The sequence below is a fragment of the Budorcas taxicolor genome, chromosome 21, assembly GCF_023091745.1.
Source record: "Budorcas taxicolor isolate Tak-1 chromosome 21, Takin1.1, whole genome shotgun sequence".
In the NCBI taxonomy this organism is placed as follows: domain Eukaryota; kingdom Metazoa; phylum Chordata; class Mammalia; order Artiodactyla; family Bovidae; genus Budorcas; species Budorcas taxicolor.
The window spans coordinates 17,857,214-17,876,501 of record NC_068930.1 but is presented as its reverse complement, the minus strand read 5'-3'; positions in this window follow the sequence as shown (position 1 = coordinate 17,876,501).

Below are 19,288 nucleotides of genomic sequence, written 5' to 3'. Positions count from 1 at the left end.
CCTTGACGTACATGCACTTATTTCTCTGGTCTGCTTGCTTCGTCTTAATCATATCCATTAATAGATTGGTAAGGCTGTTTCTACTGGTTGGTGAGGTGATGATTCCTCACCAGCTGTTCTAAAATAGAATTTAGGTATCGCTGGGGGCACACGAAAAGATGTTCTGTGAAAGGAAATTAATAATCCTTTATCAAATCACTAAAAACCTTCGTTAAATGTTTCAGAAATCTACAAAAGAAAAGTATTCATATAGACATTGTCCCTTGGCATGTATTTTGTGTATGTTTTCCACAATAAGCATGTATTACATTTTCAACAGATAAAAATAAATTTCATCTAAAAGTAATTAGAAAAAAAATACAGTGGTTAAAGATACATCTAACACAAAACAGAATAGTCAGGTTATCTTGTGCAGAAAAATTGCATTCTTGATTCTGGTTATTTGTGCATTTTTCCATAGGTTGTCCAGGATATATGTCAGAGAAGTCTATTATTTCTTGTATTATTTGGAATATACACCATTAGAAAGACTTGCAAAAAGCTTTTACTGATTAAATATTTACCAGCAAAGACTTGACAACAACTCCACTACCTCTTAAGCATTCAAATAAGTGGGGAAAGTGTCCCACAGGGGAGACACACAGGAAAATTATAAGAGAAAGCATTTCTAGCAACTGTTCATGAATCCTTTATGACCCTTGGAAAACTAAAGAATATCTGGTCTACAATATATTTTACACCTTTGTCTTCAAAGTTCAACCTTCATCAACATATACCAACTAATAAGGAGTTGCTCCAAAATACAATAATAATAATAATAATAATAATAATTCAAGAGTTCTAGGAAGAGAAGACAAAGAAACCCTTGGCATGCATTCACACTTTATCCAGTCACTCAACATGCCTAAACTGGGTACATACACTCTATTAAGCAATATACTTACTACCGGGAGAACGAGAAAATAAATATCACTCTGAAAGTGACTTACATTTTAATGGGAAAGATAAGATATGTACAAAGACAATTAAAACAACACAAGGGAGCCTGTAATAAGTGTCCTCTGTGTGTGTGTGTGTGTGTGTGTGTGTGTGTGTGTGTGTGTGTCCATGCACGTGCATCCACACTCAGTTGCTCAGTCCTGTCTGACTCTTTGCAACCCCATGGACTTTAGCCCACCAAGCCATGGGATTTTCCAGGCAAGGATACTGGCGTGGGTTGCTATTCTCTTCTCCAGGAGAATTCTCCTGATGCAGGGACTGAACCCTGCATTGCAGGCTGTTTTTGTTTTACCCCTGAGCCACAAGGGAAGCCCCTAATAAGTGTCCTAAGAGATCTTAAAAGAAGACACCAGGAGCAGGAAATAATCATGTTCTACAGGGAGGCCAGAGAATGTTTCAATTCAGAAATGATGTAAGAATAAAATTTGAAGTTGCTTCCCAAAGCATGAGGTTAGGGCAAGCAGGTGAGGCATTCAAGTATGAGCAGGAAGATAAGCCAAAATCAAATTCTTCCTTTGGGAGGAAGCTTATGCAGTTATCACAATGCTGCTTGAAAAAAGAGATACAAAACTTTGTTTTCTTTCATTGTTAGGACTCTTTCAGGTACATGATGGTCCCTGAAGTTTGAACTTCCTTAGCTTCATGGGTACATGAGGCCAGCGTGCTGGGTGAAGCACACTGAGGGCAAGTGGGTCTCTGCCGCTCATTACCTATGTGATTTTAGGCAAATCACTTCATTTTTCTAAACATCGATTTCTTCAAATGATATCTACTTTGAATAATGCCCACTTCAAATAGTATCTACTTGTAGAATTGGAAATAGCAACTCAGTTTTCCTTTTGGGGACTGCCCCTCCTCTACTCTCAGCTGACTTGTCAGGATCTACCTTGCACTTCATGGGTTGGTTATATGGCTTGGCCCTGAAATAAACACATTCAGTTGAGCATGTGACCCAAACCAAGCCAATCTGGATTGATCGCTCCCTCCACCCCACCCCTAGGATACTATTGTAACCAATAGGAATTCTTTCTCCACTGGGGCTGCCAAACTAATAGAATATAAGCCTAGAGGAACCAATGGTCAATTGGCTTCAACAGAGGGAGAGTTTGGAAGCCAACGCAGTGAACAGCAAAGCCTATGGAGAAAGATAATATACAAAGGCAAGTCTAAACTGTGCTTGCACCAGTTGGAAAAGATTTCTGCCGAATTTGCTCACTAGGTGCCCTAACAAACACACTACGATAATAGCAATCCTGTGATTTGTGGATCACCCAGCAAACCTGCCATTCAATTCAAAATTTAGACAAACATTTGTTGATCACCTACTATGTGCAAGGATATACAAGATGAGGAAGCTATTTTCAGAAAACTTTTCAGGTGCTACATAATAACTATGTGGACTCACTGGCTTCAACCTTGTTGTTCCTAATTCTCTCTGTTCTATTTTAAAATGCCCCAATCTCCTCGTATCTATTACAGTTCTGCCTGAAACAAATCAACCCACTACTGTGACTGAAGAAGCTGAATTTACTGATAAAATTGGTCAAACTCCAGATGTAACTGAATCTTCCATAGATAATTTAAGATTGTATGGCTCATCTTGTGTGGGTTAGGAACAACTCTCAGTCATAACACTGTCTCTAATTCTCATCAAAAGCTGGAATTGAAGTAAGTGAAGTGACACTACTTTGAGGATACCTATAAATTCACCATAATTCATTTATCCAGAGGTAAATTCCTTGCAAACATTGAAACTTTAGCTCATGATAGCACATAACTTATGGCATACTAACAACTGATTAATCTCACAAAAAAAGAGAACCATTAATATGCAAACAGCACAAAGCCCCCGATCACATTGTGTGCATGACTCCTGCAGTAAGCAGGGAGGTGAACACAAGGACTTTTGTTTGGCACTGTGTCCTATCCCCCATCAGGGTGCCTGGCACAGGATGGTCAATTACTGTTTGTTGGACTGAACTGAATCTCATATTCTACTGTAAACATGCAATCTCACTCTCTACTTTACCAAAGCAAACTTCAGGCCAGTTTTAAGCTAAATCCCACCTGTACACTCTGGAAAACTCTCTCGGAGCAAATCATATTCCTTATTACCTTCAAAAAATACTTCAAGCTCACAGCTTCGGTGATCCATTATTAACCTAGTCCTCCTCAAACTTAGCTGATGCTAGAATCACCTGGTGAACTTGCAAAGTTCCTGAAGCCCAGGTTGCACCACAGATCAATTGAATCAGAGTTGCTGGGGGTAAGACCCAGGTGTCAGTGTTTTTTAAATCTCCCCAGATGATTCAAGGGATTCCAATATACAGTTAAAGTTGAGAAACAGTATAGTAGAACAGTCTTTGTGCAGTTCCTATATTATTTCTGTAACTATACTAAGTTTTTATTTATAATCTATGATGCCCTAGTCCAGACCAGCACTGAAATATAATGGTTTCATATAAGCAGTAATAGAATATTAATCTTTGATATGGTCCCCTCCAATGGAATTGTTCAAATCTCAGATACCTCTCTTAAGATTCAAGCGCCCAATTGCTAAGTCGTGTTCGACTCTTCGTGACACCATAGACTATAGTCCACCAGGCTCTATCCATGGGATTTCCCAGGGAAGAATACTGGAGTGGGTTGTCATTTCCTTCTCCAAGGATCTTACCAGTCCAGGGATTGAACCCACATCCCCTGCATTGGCAGGCAGATTCTTTACCAAAGATTCAGGGGGGAAGGAATAATAGCAGTTTCTGGGGTTTTGTCCCATCCCAGTTTCCTGTTTTAAGAACTATATGAGCCCTCCCCATTCACAGAAATGGGCCACTAAAGTCATCGGTGTCATCTGTAACCCTGCTTCCCTCACTCCTATAATTCCCTCCCTGCTTCCTCTTGCCGAAGCTCAAGGAATTTTAAATTTGAGGATACATCAGAATCAATCATGAGAACTTGTGATAACATTCCTGGGGCCTACCTCTAGAACTTCAAATTCAGTTAGACTGGGATAGGGCTGGGAAATGCACATTTCCACCAACTTCCCAGATGTTGATGCTGCTGGTCTGGGAACCACACTTGAAAAAGCACTGCCATCGCCGGTTAGATCTGAGCCAGAATTGGCCAATTAAATTCTCTTGTTCTTACATACATTGGATATAGACAAATGGGCTTCCCTGGTGGCTCAGATGGTAAAGAATCCACGTGCAACACAGGAGACCTAAGTTCAGTCCCTGGGTCAGGAAGATCCCCTGTTGAAGGGCACGGCAACCCACTCCAGTATTCTTGCCTGGAGAATCCCATGGACAGAGGAGCCTGGTGGGCTACAGTCCATGGGTCACAGAGAGTCAGACACGACTGAATGACTAACATACCTAGACAAATATTGATTGATTCCACTTGTACGAGGTCCCTAGGATAGTCAAATCCATAGATTCAGAAAGTACCCTGGTAGATGCCACGGTGGGTGTATGGAGGGGAGTTAGTATTTGACGGGGACAGAGTTTATGAAGGTGAAAAATTCAGGAAATGGATGATGGTGAGATTTGCAACGCGCTGTGAACGTACGTAGTGCCGTTGTACAATTAGATGTGGCTAAAATAGTGTGTTTTACGTTATGTGACTTATAAAATGTTTGGGGTCTTTTTTGTTTGTTTTCAATTTTCTTGTTCTTGACTCCGAGGTAAACTCTGAAGACTGCTGTATTAGTTTCAAAGGACTGTTGGGACAGAAGACCACACATTTGTCCTATAGCTATTCGTACCCTCGGCTTTAAACACAGTTTCTTATATTTGAAAAGCCTCCCTCTTTGAACTACTCTGTTTTGATTGGACTCCTGTTACCTGCAGCCAGAAGCATCATGTCTAAGAGTCTGGTCTATGTCTTGCCTGTGCTTTAACAGACCGTGACTGGCCCCTTCCCCCTTTGGGGGAACTATACTCCAATAATTTTGTTTTAATCCTACCTTTTGAGCTGGCCAACCTTACAATCTATGTTTTTAAATCCAATTATCTGTGTCATTAGCAAAAACTCAAAATTAGCAGGCACTGTGCTAGGAGCATAGTATGTGTTACCTCAGTCATTTATATGACAGACATACAGAATGGGGTACTTTAACCCTCACTGCGTAGATGAGGAAACCAAGGCTTAGAACCTATACACCCCAAAGTATAGGGCTAGGGAATAGAATTCATATACATTCAGGTGTGTATTGTGTATCATCTCCCTAGTCAGAAGGCAGACTCCAGGAGGCTAGAGATCTTGGTTTTGTGGCGTTGGGTTAATAGCAAGCATTTATTGGGCAGCCAGCATTGCACTACAATCCCATGTACTGTGATTATCCTGCATTTTCACATGAGGAAACTAGGGCACAGGGAGTTTGAGAAACTTGCTTTAGGCGAAGTAGGTGCTAAGAGATGGGCCAGGGTTCAAACCAAGGCAGTTCTTCTCAACATTAGGCTGCAGGAGAGTCATCTGGAGACCTTGTTAGAAGGCAAAAGGCTGGGCTGTCACCCAGGTCCACGTGGGGCCTGAGATTCCACATTTCTACCAAAGCCAAGAGATGCTGACTCTGCTGCCCTGAGACTCACTTTGAATGGGAGGGTCTGGACGAAGAGTCTGCGTTTACCCTTTAAACCACACTGCTTCTCCATTGCAGTAAGTCCCCCACATACGAACCTTCAAGTTTCAAACTGTCAAAGGTACACACGCGCCCCTGTATGCCAGCTGTCATATTGCACTCCTGTGCTTTTCAAGGTCCTGTACTGGAAGGTCAAAAGTGTTTTCTTTATTTTTTGTGTTTCTGTTTTATGTACTACTTCTGTGAAAAGTATTATAAACCTATTACAGCACAGTACTATATAGCTGATTGCGTTAGCTGGGCGCCTAGGCTAACTTTGATGGCCTTAGGAACAAACTGGACTTATGAGCTATATAGAGGATTTACTGTAGATGAATATTTGCTGATTGAGTGAAGGCAATACGTTTGTCTAATAATAAACCCGTTGACCATGTTAGTCAAGGATTTACATTTCTATTTTAGTGCTCACTCAGCTTTTACCCTAGTTATTCATTTGAATATAGGGAATGTGCCAGTCTCTTTGGAAGAAAACTATGTTAATTCATGCAAGAAATCATGCCTTGCTTCTCTTCCTTCAACAATTCCATGGCCTCCCGTTGAATTGGAATAAAACTAAACTGCTTATCATGGCCTAGGAGGCCCAGATGATCTGCACCCCTCCTCACCCCCCACCCAGACACCTCACTCTCTCTGCTCCTAGATCATGACATCCAGCACATTGGCCTTCCAGCTGTTTCTAGAACAAGACAAGTGTTCTCCCCAGACTCAGGACCTTATATTTGCTGTTTCCCTTCATCTTCTCTCGTATTGTTCTTTCTGCTGTAAAATGAATAAATAAAAGACAGAAACAGACAGAAGACACAGCAATTAAGGCCGATTTAATTCAGGAAGACTGGTTTCCCAGGTGGCGCTGGTGGTAAAGAGCCCGCCTGCCAATGCAGGAGATGTAAAAAAAAAAAAATGCAGGTTCAACCCCTGGGTCGGGAAGCTCCCCTGCAGGAGGGCATGGCCACCCACTCCAGTATTCTTGCCTGGAGAATCCATGGACAGAGGAGCCTGGCGGGCTACAGTCCATGGGGTCACAAAGAGTCAGACCGACTGAAGCAACTTGGCATGCATGGTAGGGGAAGACATCAATAGAACACCAGGCTCCCTTTTGAATACTACAAGGCCAAGTGGGAATTTATATCTGAGGAGCAAGTGGAGGTCAATGGATGGAAGATTACTAAGTTAGACATCAAGGATTAGGGAAATCCTGGAACTGACTTGATAGGATAAACTCTGAGATATATTTTACATTCCACACCTCCTATGCAAGGTGAGGATGAAGCTGCCCTCCTAGGGCTTTGCCTGAAACCGCAACCTTTTGGACTTCTTCCCCGTCTCGGTCCAGCTGTGCTTTCAGGAGTCCTCCTGAGTGCATGCCCTTCAAATATTGCTTGTACAGAGATCCCCATCTCAGGATCTGCTTCTGGGAATCCTGGCCTAGGAGCCCCACACAGGCACACCTTTCTGTTGGATGTATCTGGGTACAGAATTGCTGGAGCAGAGAATATACCCGTGCTCAGTTTTCTGAAGGGTTTGCACAAATTAACCCTCCCACCAGCGGTGTATGAGCACGTCAGTTACGTCAAATCTTTGTCAAAACTCGCGAAAAGTCTTTTCCTCCATTCCTCATTCTTTTCAATGGACCCTTTTCTTATTGATTTTTAGATGTTCTTTTATATATATACATATTCTTGATATGAGTGCTTTCCTAGTTCTTTGCAAGTCCTTTGCTAAATATGACCATAAATATTCTAGTCCCATTCTTAATTTTGAAAAACACAATCATCTGTGGACACTTATCTTTTTTTTTTTTACTTTTCTAGTTGTTAAACCTTTTATTTCTTTCTCTTACTTTCTGCAATACCTAGGTCCTCCAGTGTGAGGTTAAGTAGAAATAATTATAAACAGCATCATTGTCTTAGACCCAAATTTGACTTTCACTACTTCAATGTTTTATGGAATGTTTGCAGATGAGGTTTTGTAGATAGATTCTGTATAATTAAGAAAGTTTCCTTCTATTCCTAATTTGTTAAAAATGTATGTTTTGTTTTCATGATCAAGGATTGAAGTTAATCAAGTGATTTTTGTGCATCTCTTACAAGGACCATATGATTTTTTACCTCTTTTCTTTTAGTGTTAAAACTAACCTTGCTTTCATGGATTCCAGCTTGGTTGTGGTGCATTGTATATTGTTGGATTTAATTTGTTATTTTCTTTTTTAAAGAGCTTCTACATCTATGTTCGTGAGAGATTTGCAAAATAACTTGGCTCTCTTGTAATGTCGCCGTCAGGTTCAGTACTGAAGTTACGCTGGTTTCATACGTATGTCATGAGGCCGTCTCTCTTTTTCTAGTCTGCAAAATTTCATGTAACACTGGGTTCTTTACTCCTTGTATATTTGAAAGAATTTATCTCTGCATTTTTCTTTTTTCTTGGATATTTGATCTCTAAGCATTCTGGCTGTCTTGGCTAATTTGTGATCTTTCACATATCTCTTTTTAACCGGATTAAAACTTTAACCAGATTTTATAGTTGTTCTTGGTAAGATGGAGGTTTGATAGAACTGAGTCATTTCAAGGCCTTGTTTTTAGGGCCATGTATAAACGAATAGTTGGAAACATTTGCACGCTAGTATTTAATCACGAAGGACCTTGGATTCTAGAGACTATTAAACAGTGGGGATCCCTGACAATTTTTGAGTAGACAGATCAGACCTAAAACTAGGAAAGGAAATGTGGCAATGATGTATAACATGAAAAGAAAGAAGAACAGGTAAGAGGTTATTCCAAAAGTTCCCTGAAAGCAACATTCTGTTTAGGAGAATGCCAGCCAAAGTATAAAAGCTTTCCTTTCAATTCATGATTCTCCAAGTGGGTCAAGAAGCAGCAGCTCGCCTGGGAACTTGCTATCTGCATGTTCCCAATGCTGCTCCGGATCTACGGAATCAGAGTGTCTAGAGGAGATGCCTTACAATCTGTGTTCTGACAGAGCCCGGGGACCATTACTTTATGCCAAGGGCTTCCCTGGTGGCTTAGACCAAAAAGAATTTGTGCAATGCTGGAGACCCAGGTTCAATCCCTGGGTTGGAAAGATCCCCTGGAGGAGAGAATGGCAACCCACTTCAGTACTCTTGCCTGGAGAATTCCACAGAAAAAGGAGTCTAGCGGGCTAAAGTCCACTGAATCTCAAAGAATCAGACACGATTAAGCAACTAATACACACACACACGCACACACACTTTAGACCAAATGTCATCTCTTCACAATTAGGGGTGACTGTATGATGCCAGTTGTGGCCAATAAAATGTAAGGGGAAGTCCAATCAGGGTAATTGGAGGAAAACTTTGCTCCCCTAATAAACAGGACAGATGAAACGGGCTGCCCATTTCCCTTCTTCCTGCCATGACTGCTGACTGACATTGTGATCAGGAGGCAAAGGATCTGAGGGCTGAGAAATCCAACAGATTGAGGGAAGTCCACTGAGAATTTCAAATCCCACCAAGAAATTCTCATCAGAGACAACTCTGTTCCTCTCTAACTCCTGCTGTCAGGGTACCTCACTAAATACGATGTCTTGCTTGCCCAGGGCTCTGTGGAACGAGAGAACAGTGATTTCTGGCAGAGCTGTCAATTCCAAGCAGGCGGGTGTGCCTGGCAGCTTCCGCCCGGAGCAGCGCTAGCTCAGGGACTCAGAGCTCCATCCCCAAGTGTGCTCCAGATGGCGGCAGGGACCTCTCCAAGTCTCGAACGTGCTCGGGTGGCATTGAGGACTTGTGTGTAACAATCCTGTTCTCGAGGGACTAGCCCACATTGTACAACAACAACAAAATCTCTAGTGGGAAAAAGAAGCAGAGCTGCTTACAAGGAGACTGCCAGGAGGCTTCACCCACATATCTGCCTCCTGGTCCAAATTTCTGCCTTGAGTGGTAGGGATCCTTTTGGGTCCCAAGCAGGTTCTTCTATGAATGGGTACAAATCCTGAATCACCTCCGCAGAGAGTTTTTTGGAACTGATCACCCTGCTCAAAATTACAAACCCTCCCCTAAACTCCAGCAGGCATACTTCCTCATCTTTGCTTTATTTTTCAGCTTAGTACTTATTGCCATCTGGCATATGATATGCTTTACTTATTCAGATGTTTATTGTCTTTCCTCCTCCGCTAGATTATAAGGTTTACGAGGACAGTAATTTTTGCTTGTTTTGCTCATCCTTACGACCACAATATTTAGGAAGGTACCTGGCACTAGTAAATGCTCAATAAATATTTGAGGCTAGACACTTGTCAAGCGATTGGCTGACAGGTCCTGGAAAGTGGCATACCCTTTTCCTGCTTCTTGCCATTGTTTCTCTACAGTATAAGCCTCTGGACTTCCTTTGATGTAAATCTGCCTGGCAATGCAGGGGACACCAGTTCGATCCCTGGTCTGGGAAGATTCCGCGTGCTGTGGAGCAGCTAAGCCCGTGCTCCACAACTACTGAGCCCAAGCTCCGGAGCCCGAGAGCTGCACCCGCTGAAGCCCGCTTGCCTGGAGCCTGCGCTTCGCAACAAGGAAAACCGCCACAACGAGAAACCCCGCGCACTGCAAGGAAGAGCAGCCCTGCTCACCACAGCAGAGAAAGCCCATGTGCAGCAGCGAAGGCCCAGGGCAACCAAACATAAAGAAATCATGCAGAAACTAGGTTTAATCTTTATTAAAAAAAATTAGACCGCAGATTCTACTACAGTTTATTCCATGTCAACAGAGACTGGGTGAATAATAATGAAAGTGAAAGTGAAAGTCACTCAGCATGTCCGACTCTTTTCGACCCATGGACTGTCATGGAATTCTCCAGGCCAGAATACTGGAGTGGGTAGCCTTTCCCTTCTCCAGGGGACCGTCCCAACCCAGATCTCCCACACTGCAGGCTATGGATCAACAATAGCTATTATTTAGGGCTTGCTATGTAGCAAATGACCACTCAGTGCTATAGATGCACTATCTTCTTTAGTTCTCAGACAGTACTAGCACCTTTAGCCCCATTTTACCAATGAGAAGAAGGAGGCTCAGACATCTCAGCTGGCTTACTCAGGCTCTCCCGGAGCATCAGTGGCACAGTTGGGAAGTAGATTTAGGACTATCTGACTCAGCCTGGGCTTTCACCTGCTGCCTCGTTGGAGAAGTTTCAGCACTAGTTGACACATTCATGTTACCCTGATTCCTCCTTTCCTGCTAAAATGTAGGCATTTTTTGTGTGAGCCCAGAAATCAAATGACCAAATAGAGATGCTTTATCCAGAATTCCCTCCTGCCTGGAGAGATGATAGATGATAGACAGATGACAGATAGATAGCTAAATAGACAGATTAAAAAATACTTGGCAGAAATAAAGTTCTAACAAATGTTGGCTATTTAATTGTTAACGTACCTTTCAAAAGAAGAACGTAAAAGCATTTTATGTAGAATGAACACATTTCAGCAATTTTTTAAAAAAAATTAGTATCAAGACAGACTGTCTTGGATGTCTTATTTCCTAAAAACATCCTAATTTATTTAGATGTTAGGGACTTCATTGGTGGTAGAGTGGTTAGGACTTTGCACTTCCAATTCAGGGACTGCAAGTTTGACCCCTGATTGGGAATTAAGAATCCACATGTTGTATGGTATGGCAAAAATATAAATAATATTTTTTTTTAACTAGACATCAGCACAGGTCTTAGAATTAGTGATAATAACAGTGGCAAATATTTAGAGTGTTTATTTATATGTAGGCTTAAAATCTGCAACAGCATTAGGAGCAGATAGAGAGGTACACTCAGGTTTAATCAGCTGCTTTTGAGGAAATGGCCAACACTGTTTACGCACCAACACTGTCTGCTCCAGGAGCACAAACATGGCACAGAGGTCCTTACTTACCCACTGTCATTTCATGCTTTTATACCCTCACTCATACAGTTCTCTCTTGGAAATGCCACTCCCCTCTGTGTAGCACTCAGTTCAGTTCAGTTCAGTCTGTCAGCCATGTCTGACTGTTTGCGACCCTATGGACTGCAGCATGCCAGTCTTTCCTGTCCATCACCAACTCCCAGAGCTTATTCAAACTCATGTCCATTGCATCAGTGATGCCATCCAACAATCTTATCCTCTGTCGTCCCCTTCTTCCCGCCTTAGATATTTCCAGCATCAGGATCTCTTCCAATGAGTCGGTTCTTTGCACCAGGTGGCCAAAGTACTGGAGTTTCAGCTTCAGCATCAGTCCTTCCAATGAACACTCAGGACTGATTTCCTTTAGGATGGACTGGTTGGATCTCCTTACAGTCCAAGGGACTCTCAAGAGTCTTCTCCAACACCACAGTTCAAGAGCATCAATTCTTCGGCACTCAACTTTCTTTATAGTCCAACTCTCACATCCATACATGACCACTGGAAAAACCATAGCTTTGACTAGATGGACCTTCGTTGGCAAAGTAATGTCTCTGCTTTTTAATATGCTGTCTAGGTTGCTCATAGCTTTTCTTCCAAGGAGTAAGCGTCTTTTAATTTCATGGCTGCAATCACCATCTGCAGTGACTTTGGAGCCTAAAAAAATAAAGTCTGCCTCTGTTTCCACTGTTTCCCATCTATTTCCTATGAAGTGATGGGACTTAGTTTTCTGAATGTTGAGCTTTAAGCCAACTTTTTCACTCTCCTCTTTCACTTTTGTTAAGAGGCTCTTTAGTCCTTCTTCCATAAGGGTGGTGTCATCTGCGTATCTGAGGTTATTGATATTTCTCCCTGCAATCTTGATTTCAGCTTGTGCTTCATCCAGCCCAGAGTTTCTCATGATGTACTTTGCATATAAGTTGAATAAGCAGGGTGACAATATACAGCCTTGACATACTCTTTTTCCTGTTTGGAACCAGTCTGTTGTTCCATGTCCAGTTCTAACTGTTGCTTCTTGACCTGCATATAGATTTCTCAGGAGGTAGGTCAGGTGGTCTTGTATTCTCATCTCTTTAAGAATTTTTCAGTTTATTGTGATCCACACAGTCTAGGGCTTTGGCATAGTGAATAAAGCAGAAATAGATGTTTTTCTGGAACTCTCTTGATTTATTGATGATTCAGCGGATGTTGGCAATTTGATATCTGGTTCCTCTGCCTTTTCTAAAACTGGCTCTTCTAAACCTGGAAGTTCACTGTTTACATCCTGTTGTAGCCTGGCTTAGAGAATTTTGAGCACTACTTTGCTAGCGTGTGAGATGAGTGCAATTGTGCGGTAGTTTGAGCATTCTTTGGCATTGCCTTCCTTTGGAACTGGAATGAAAACTGACCTTTTCCAGTCCTGCGGCCACTGCTGTGTTTCCAGATTTGCTGGCATATTGAGTACAGCACTTTCACAGCATCATCTTTTAGGATTTGAAATAGCTCAGCTGGAATTCCTACTAGCTTTGTCCGTAGTGATGCTTCCTAAGGCTTACTTGACTTTGCATTCCAGGATGTCTGGCTCTAGGTGAGTGATCACACCATCATGGTTATCTGGGTCATGAAGATCTTTTTTGTATAGTTTTTCTGTGTATTCTCACCACCTCTTCTTAATATCTTCTTCTTCTGTTAGGTCCATACTATTTCTGTCCTTTATTGTGCCCATCTTTGCATGAAATGTTCCCTTGGCATCTCTAATTTTCTTGAAGAGATCTCTGCCCTTCCCATTCTATTTTTTCCCCCCTCTATTTCTTTGCATTGATTGCTGAGGAAGGCTTTCTTATCTCTCCTTGCTATTCTTTGGAACTCTACATTCCAGTGGATTTATCTTTCCTTTTCTCCTTTGACTTTAGCATCTCTTCTCTTTGTAAGTCCTCATCAGACAACCATTTTGCCTTTTTGCTTTTCTTTTTATTGGGGATGGTCTTGATCACTGCCTCCTGTACAGTGTCATGAACCTCCGTCACTAGGAACTCCTATTTGTCCTTCAGAGTTCTCCTTAGGTATTGTGTTGCTTCCCATAGGAAGCCATCCTGGACCCTCTTCATATCAGTGATCTATTTCTCCACTGTACATCCAGACACACTGCTCTTACTTGTAATACACATGTAATGCACATGAATTGGTCCTTTTCCTTCCTTATAGTGTAAGCTTCGTGAGGCTTACATCATTCTGGTGAACAACACATAGGGTAGTAATGCCTGGAACAAGAACAGTTAATAACTGAACTGAAATTGAAGGGACTACAGTGTAAATACATCACAGAATGACTTGTGATGGAACTGAAGAAGCCTACTAACTAACAAGGGGCTTCCCAGGTGGCCCTAGTGGTAAAGAATCTGCCTTCTAATGCAGGAGATGCAGGAGACATGGGTTCGACCCCTGGGTGGCGAAGATCTGCTGGAGAAAGGCTTGATAATCCACTCCAGTATTTCTGCCTGGAGAATTCCATGGACAGAGGAGCCTGGCAGGCTGCAGTCCATAGGGTCACAAACAGCCCGACTAGATATACCCAGAATGTTAGACATCCCTAATTCCTCCTGACTGGATGCTCTCAGGTATCATCTTTGCAATCTTTTTTTGAGTCTGTAATTTATTTATTTATGCTGTTCTGGGTCTTCCTTGCTGTGCACAAGCTTCCTCTGGTCGTGCTGAGCAGGGGTTACTCTCTTGTGCAGTGCACAGGCTTCTTATTGTGGTTGCTGTGCAAGATGGACTCAAGGGCACCCAGCCTTCAGTAGTTGCAGCAACAAGGGTTGTGACTTGCAGGCTTAGTTGCTCCACAGCATGTGGGGTCTTGGTTCCTGGACCAGAGATTGAACGCATGTCCCCTGCATTGGCCAGTGGGTTGTTTACCACTGGACCACCAGGTAAGTCCCCAAGTCTGCAATTTTTGAGCATATGCAATGGCTGTAACAGTGTTGTGCAGGGAAAAAAAAGACAGTTTTCCTCTTGTGTTTCTCCTTTACACTCATATTACTATCACATTCACACTTTTGACTCCAGATGTGTGTGAGTTCCCCCCCACCAAGAAATTCTCTGAGACTCCAGGTGAGTGTCCTACAATCAAATTGAGTTTTGATACCCTTAACATGGTCAGGTGGTCTGTTATTCCCGTCTCTTTCAGAATTTTCCACAGTTTATAGTGATCCACACAGTCACTGCAGATGGTGACTGCAGCCATGAAATTAAAAGACGCTTACTCCTTGGACGGAAAGTTATGACCAATCTAGATAGCATATTCAAAAGCAGAGACATTACTTTGCCAACAAAGGTCCGTCTAGTCAAGGCTATGGTTTCTTCAGTGGTCATGCATGGATGTGAGAGTTGGACTGTGAAGAAAGCTGAGTGCCAAAGAATTGATGCTTTTGAACTGTGGTGTTGGAGAAGACTCTTGAGAGTCCCTTGGACTGCAAGGAGATCCAACCAGTCCATTCTGAAGGAGATCACTCCTGGGTGTTCGTTGGAAGGACTGATGCTAAAGCTGAAACTCCAATACTGTGGCCACCTCATGCAAAGAGCTGACTCATTGGAAAAGACTCTGATGCTGGGAGGGATTGGGGGCAGGAGGAGAAGGGGATGACAGAGGATGAGATGGCTGGATGGCATCACTGACCCGATGGACGTGAGTTTGGGTGAACTCCGGGAGTTGGTGATGGACAGGGAGGCCTGGTGTGCTGCGATTCATGGTGTCGCAAACAGTTGGACACGACTGAATGACTGAACTGAACTGAACCCTTAACCTGGAGATAGCATCACATTCCACAGAATGAGAGCTCAGTCCCATAAGTCTGCCCCCACCCCACTTCAGACCACAGTCGCAAGTCCCAGGTTATCATCTGTGATTCTGACCTAATGGCTATAAACCTGAGATTCCCAAGACCTCTTTCTTGGGTTTGATTTGTTTGTTAGAGCAGCTCACAGAATTCAGGGAAACACTTAGGCTACAAGTTTACTGAAGGATATGATAAAGGATGGGCTCCCCCAGTGGCCCAGGGATAAAGAATCTGCTGCAATGCAGGAGCCACAGGAGATGCAAGATTGATCCCTGGGTTGGGAAGATCCCCTGGAGGAGGGCATGGCAGTGCTTTTGCCTGGAGAATCCCATGGACAGAGGAACCTGGCATGCTATAGTCCAGAGGGCCACAAAGAGTTGGACATGACTGAAGCAACTTAGTATGCATGCAGGCATGATAAGGGATAAAGATGAAGATGAAGAGATACATTAAGGTGAGGGCAGGGAGGGTTGAAAGGGCAAGAACTTCTGTCCCCGTGAAGTTGGGGTGTGTTACCCTCCTGGTGTGTGGATGTGTTCTTCAGCCTGGAAGCTCTCCAAACCCTGTACTGTTGGGATTTTTATGGAAGCTTCCTTACATAGGCGTGAGTGACGAGTGAGTGAGTGACATCACTCAGTCGTGTCCGACTCTTTGCGACCCCATGGACTGTAGCCTACTACACTCCTCCATCCATGGGATTTTCCAGGCAAGAGTACTGGAGTGGGTTGCCATTTCCTTCTCCAGAGGATCTTCCCGACCCAGGGATTGAACCCAGGTCTTCTGCATTGTAGGCAGACGCTTTACCGTCTGAGACACCAGGGAAATATATAGGCGTGATCAATTGTTAACTCCATCTCCAGCCCCTGTCCCCTCTCTGGAGAAAGGAGGGTGGAGATTAAAATTCTAAGGTAGGTTCTAATCACATCTTGGTCTTACTGGCAATGGACCCCAACCTAGGAGCCCACTAAGAGTCACCTCATGAGAACAAAAGATGCTCCCAGAGCTCTTATCACTTAGGAAATTCCAAGGGTTTTAGGAACTCTGGGCCAGCAAAGGTGATGAACACCAAATGTAGATTTCTTATTATAAATTGCAATACCAAGCATAATGTGTTAAGTATAATCAGGATTAAAGGGAGCTATAAACATGGTCCTCGAACTACTCTGCATGAAAGGAAAAAATGACCCGAAAGAGGGACTTGGAGGCTGAAATCTGCTTATTTCCTAGCCTAAATCTCTAGCAGGTAGTGCTGAAATACTGCATTTGGAGAGAAATTTGACCCTCTCATAGGAAACACTTCAAACTCAACCATTTAATTATTTTAGGTCTAGACTAAACTCCTTCCCTGGGTCTCAGACACACAACATTGGAACATTTCAGCCAAGAGATAAGCTGATTGGCATTTTAATGGATTTCTCTGCAAGAGGATTGACTCAGAGCACCCATCCACAGCTTGTTCAACTATCCAGGGATGCAAAAGGCTTGGCCTGAAACTTTCCAACATTTTTCTAGAAGCTGTCTCTGCAAAAATGATAGAATACTGTCTACATGTCTGAAGTTCCGCAGGCGCTATGCAAGGGAGAGACAGTGTGTTTATTAAACAGAGGAAAGTTTCGCTTAGGAGTATTGGAAGACGGCCAAGAACTCAAGCTCTTTAAGGCTTGACTTTTTTGGGAAAATTCTTAAAATGAAACGAGTCTTTCCTTTGATAAATGGGTTGACCCGCCTTTCCTGATTTCTACCTCTGTAATCTGCCATGAATCTCATGTCAAGGTCAACTCTCTGACCTCAGAACACAGAGGGGCTCTTTATCTCAGACTGGTACCTGAGTATCACTGGAAAATGGTGACTTCAGCAAAGCTAAGCAGATTTCTTTACAACGGGACTTCTCAAGTCTTCCGTCTCCATGATGTGAACAGAGTATGCAGTGTTTCCCAAGATTATTTAACCGTGAAATCACTGTCTTTCTTCTCTGTGGATATTTCATGGGGCTATCTGGCCACAAGTGCACACTCTGGGATAATCAGAAATTTGATCTCAAGTTTGAAGACTTTATAATAAGTGCAAGAAGCCCAGTACAGAAGATTACATATGGTATGACTCCACTGATATGAAGTATCCAGAATAGGCACATCTACAGAGACAGAAAGCAGATCAGTATCTGCCAAGGGATGGGGTGAAGACACGGCGAGTGAGGTGTGACTGCTAATGGGTAAGAGGTTTCTCTAGAGGTGATGAAATGTCCTAAACTTAGACTATGGTGATGATGGCATAATTCTATAAATATATGTTAAAACCATGGAACTCTATACTTTAAACAGTATGGAATTTTATGATATGTAAATTATATATCAACAAAGCTGTTACATTTTTTTTACAAAGATGATATAAAGATCATTTCACTCCTACCAATTAAAGTAGTTCTTTCTTTACTTTCCCTTTCTTCTTCTTTTTTTTTAATCTCTTTTCTCTCCCTAACCATTTTTGGTCTGTCATACCAGTTCAACCCCTTCCATTATTTTCTAAGGCTAATTTTACTAATAAGGAATATATATTGTATGTATATATAATGTGTGTGTATATACACTCATTTAATATATATATATATATATATATATACTCATTTAAAAATTACATTGAAGAAAAAATAAAAATTACATTGAGTACTGACTTCCCTGTTAGCTCAGATAGTAAAGAATCTGCCTGCAAAAATGCAGGAGACTCGGGTTCGATCCCTAGGTTGGGAAGATCCCCTGGAGGAGGGAATGGCGATCCACTCCAATATTCTTGCCTGGAGAATCCTCATGGACAGAGGAGCCTGGCAGGCTACAGTCCATGGTGTTGCGAAGAGTTGGACATGGATGAGCAACTAACACTAAAAGGACACAATGGAAAGTGTAAAATGAGAAATAAATGCCTTCATGTCTTTCTGAACCTCTGTCCCACTCTCAGAAGTAACTGTGGCCTCCTATGGTCCCTTTAGAAATTGTTTTCACATCTGCAGTCAATTCATATGGTGCCTATATTTTTACACAAATTGGACCATACTTGATTCTGCATCTTGCTTGTCTCATTTAGCGTTGCATTTTGGAGATCTTTTCATGTTTGTACATATAGACCATTTACATCTTTCAACAGCAGCACAGCGTTCATTGAATATTTATGTTGTATGTGTACTATCACTTTTCTATTAAGAGATATTGAGATTGTCTCCAGATGTGAGTAGTTTTTGTTTCATATGTTTTGCTATTACAAACTGTGCTACAATAAACATCTTGGTGTGCTGGTGCTTATAAGATAATAACTTGCAAGTGTTCAGCGGTTAAAAGCCACGTGACTTTGGATATGAATAAATGTGACTAGGTTGCCTTGCAAAATCATGCCCCCACATATAATGCCATCCTCAGGGGATGAGACGAGAGAGCTGGCATGGATGTTAAAAACTCTCCTAGCCCAGGACAGGTTCTAATCTCTCTCACTCCACAGCCCCAACCATACCCAAGCACTGCCCAGGCTAACATCTTATTGTTGTTGTTCCGTCACTAAGTCATATCAGACTCATTGCGGCCCCATGGACTGTAGCACTCCAGGCTCCGCTGTCCTTCACTATATCCTGGAGTTCGCTCAAATTCATGTCAATTGAGTCAGTGATGCTATCTAAACATTTCATCCTCTGGTTGCCCCCTTCTCCTCCTGCCCTCAGTCTTTCCCAGCATCAGGGTCTTTTCCAATAAATCAGCTCTTTGCATCAGGTGGCCAGCATATTGGAACTTCAGCTTCAGCATCAGTCTTTGCAATGAATATTCAGGGTTGATTTCCTTCAGGACTGACTGGTTTGATCTCTTTGCAGTCCAAGGGACTCTCAAGAGTCTTCTCCAGCAACACAACTTGAAAGCATCATTTCTTCGGTGTTCAGCCTTCTGTCTGGCCCAACTCTCATCCAAACATG